This window comes from Capsicum annuum, chromosome 8, assembly GCF_002878395.1.
Source record: "Capsicum annuum cultivar UCD-10X-F1 chromosome 8, UCD10Xv1.1, whole genome shotgun sequence".
In the NCBI taxonomy this organism is placed as follows: Eukaryota; Viridiplantae; Streptophyta; class Magnoliopsida; order Solanales; family Solanaceae; genus Capsicum; species Capsicum annuum.
Window position 1 is genome coordinate 142,842,613 of NC_061118.1, and position 3,455 is coordinate 142,846,067.

The 3,455-nt window shown below is 37.1% G+C and overlaps 1 pseudogene; it reads right to left on the reverse strand.

Annotated features, from left to right (window-relative positions):
* The window catches only part of LOC107879224, a 32,971-nt pseudogene extending 30,379 nt beyond the window's left edge, over window positions 1-2,592 (reverse strand).
* Window positions 2,593-3,455: the final 863 nt, after the last annotated feature.

Below are 3,455 nucleotides of genomic sequence, written 5' to 3' on the forward strand. Positions count from 1 at the left end.
ATGCTCAGAGCTCCATATATCAACTCTTAATCATGGCGGTTTGACAATAATAACAAAATTTCACCAAGCTTTCTCAAATGGTAGAATCAGGTTAGATTTTTTTTAATGATTACCGTATCAAATATGAACGGCATCGTATCTCCATTTTTCCATGATGACACGAGGGCCTGTACTACAGAAAGAAGAAGTCAAAAAGATCAAGTCAACCATTTATAGTAGTATTCAAGCATAATTGGTTGGACCACCATTACTTATTCTCATTATAAAACCACTTGTAAGAGAGAATTCTTATTATGAAGCCAATTGTGAGAGAGTATTTCCTGCGTTTAGCTTACTCCCAAATGTCTATATTCAGGCCTTTCACGGGCTAATGTTCATCAAGAAACTCCATCATCAAACACAACCTAAGGCCAGGGGTATCATCAATTCACCAAATCCATGACATGATTTAGAACCACATCAAAATTTTGGACAGCCCACTGTTGCATAAGCGGCCAGAGAGGAAAGTTCTTTTCTGTATAAGCTAATTGAATATACACATAAGCATAAAGCAAAATACTAACATCTCGATACGTTGTAATGCTGGTTGCACGTTCTCCATGGTATCGAGAATCAATTGCAACAGCGATATATCCCCTTGAAGCATAACCCTGACTAAAAAAAATGTCCTTGATACTACACTGCAGCGAGAACTCAAAAAATTTCAAAAGAACAACAAATGTCACCTCAAGCAATGGTCTCAACCGCTTTTGCATTTGTGCATGCTATGCAGGAAAACAATAGTAGGCCTCTTCTTCTTGTCACTTTCTTTCACGCTCAATACCAATACAGGTAAGAGCCCTTGCCCTCCTTCCTGGAAACAGTAAGAGAGTTCATGCCCGATACTAATTGCTATAGACATGGAGAATATGTCCATTCATATTGGATCTTTCCAGTGAAGTAATTTCTCGTAACTCAAAGAACTAAACTGGGTCAAACCAATTTCATTAGACTTCCTATACTTGACTAGAAATTTCATGGTCATTGAAACATTGATTTAGGACCATTTAATCCACGTCAGAGTTTCTTTTCTAACTCTCAAACACTACAGTTAAAATGTATTACACATTGATCCTAGTAATAGTTTATCTAAAAAAGAAGAATTCTTCTTCGTTTTATTTGCAGTCTCTAAAAAAAGATGCAAAAACTTTTATAGACGACAAAGAGTACTTTTTTATTTCAAAATGTGATGAAAACGAAATTCCCAAAGTATCTTTTGTTGCTTATTTACAGTTTTGCTTTAGTGGGTGTAGGAGAACTAACTACTAGACGAGGAGGGGAACGAAGAAACCAAAAGAATACTTCTTGAGCAGTCAATCACAACTACCTAATTTAGTCACATCTCATATTGATTATTACAAAATTAGCTGCATGGCAGAAGTCAGAAGATTATCATCTTAAATGCTTATTCTGCTACTCAAGAAGTACACTGTCTGATAAATGGAATCTGGTTATATACTAATTAGTAGATTAGCCGACGAATTTATACTTCTATAATCATATCACCTCGGTAGTCAGGTAGAAATTTTCCTCTTGAAGCAGTTCCTTAAAATTGGGTATATCTTCCTTTGGGCATGATGCCATTGCCTATAATTTTCAGATAAAAATGTTAAAATGAAGTCTCCGGAGTATAGAATTAAAGAAATCGTAGGAGTTTTATACCTCACTGAAGTTTGGCTTTGGAGGTTCCAGAAAGAAAGGATCCTTCGCAGGTTTTCCAGGTACCACAGAGAGTGGAACTGGAAGGAATTAGACCAAGCAAACACAAGCTTGTTAATTAACATCCAATATATAAGTTGGCAACAGGGAGGAACTAGACCAGACAATTGAACTTGTTAATTACCAACCAAGATGGCTAGTTATGTGTCTAGATAAAATAAGAGCATAATACATAAACGACACTCAAACTTGGTATCAGCTAACAAGTAAATACTCCAATTTTGAGTATGCACATCTAGAGACCTCAATGTGTCTACATTGTGTAAAAAAATTGAGGTGTTTAGCTGTGCATTCTCGAAGTTGGAGTGCTTACATGCCAGCTGATGCCAAGTTTGAGCATCTTGGTGTCTTATGCCTACAAACCGATAGAAAAGTCCACAATCCAGATAACTGAAATCTCCCTTCTATCCAGATAACCGATAGAAAAGTCCACAATCCAGATAACCGATAGAAAAGTCCACAATCCAGATAACGTCAAATCTCCCTCTTCAATCCAGATAACTGAAATCTCCCTTCTAGGATAGCATGTCCTTGATACCTCAAACTCAAAAGCCCATACAAGAGTTTCCCGAAATATCCCCTGTCAACTGCCCGAAATATCCCCTGTCAACTGCCCGGTCAGCTAAAAGTAAACCATCATTCACTTAACAGGGTTAACTTTTCTTGTTTTCTTTTTAGTAAGTTAAAAACCTTACAAAAAGAGACAAATATCTGAAAGAATATGTCACTAAACGCAAATATATCTCATTTTGAGGGTAAGTGTGACTATATGTCTCTTTTCCAGTGTGTTGATTCTGGACAGTAATAGACAATATTAGCAACAAAGCACCTAACAGTTTCCGTTCCTTATTCATTATTCCAGCTCCATTTTTTTTTGTTCTGTGCATCCACTATTCAAACCCACTAGCTTGTCTAATCTGGATTCATGCGGGGTAGGTAAAGAAATTACTCATTAGGGCTCAAACTCGAAACACTGGTTGGTTAAGGTGGGGGGATCCCAACCATCTCAATTCTCACTGCATCTTTAGGTGGTAGGGGTGGTGCAGTGCGGGTGTGGTGCGGGCTTTTTTCTTAACCCGTGAATTTATAAACCGCCCCGCATCACCTTTAACCTGCATAAACCCGCCCCACACTCATACTCGCTCCACCCCACATCATTTAAGAAAAAACTTATTTCAACTCGCCCCGTACCCACATAGCCTAAAACCTGCACCGCCCCGCATAGCCTAAAACCCACACCGCCCCATTGCCATCCCTATTAGGTGGTATCCAGCTCCATTTATCCTGCCAAGTAAACTACTAATGTCATCCTCCCATCTCTTCTCATAGTTGACAGTCAATTCTACTTTCTCTATCCTCTCACGCCACGGAACAAGATTATAACAAACCTTCCTAGGGGTGCATCGATCGATTCAGTTCGATTTTATATATTATAAGTTTGATTTATAAATTTTTAATTTTTAAATATGCCAAATCAATAACTAAACCATTAAGATATATTTTATCCGTTTTCGATTTATCGATTTTTGATCCTTAACGATTCGATTTTCGATTTAACCAATAAAAACATGCTCATAAAACAAATATCAATTTGGCACAATAATTTTCAATATTGTGTAACAATAGCAACTAACATGACAACAATAAGTTTGCTCATAAAATAAAATAAAAACAGTAGCAGCTAATATGACATATGT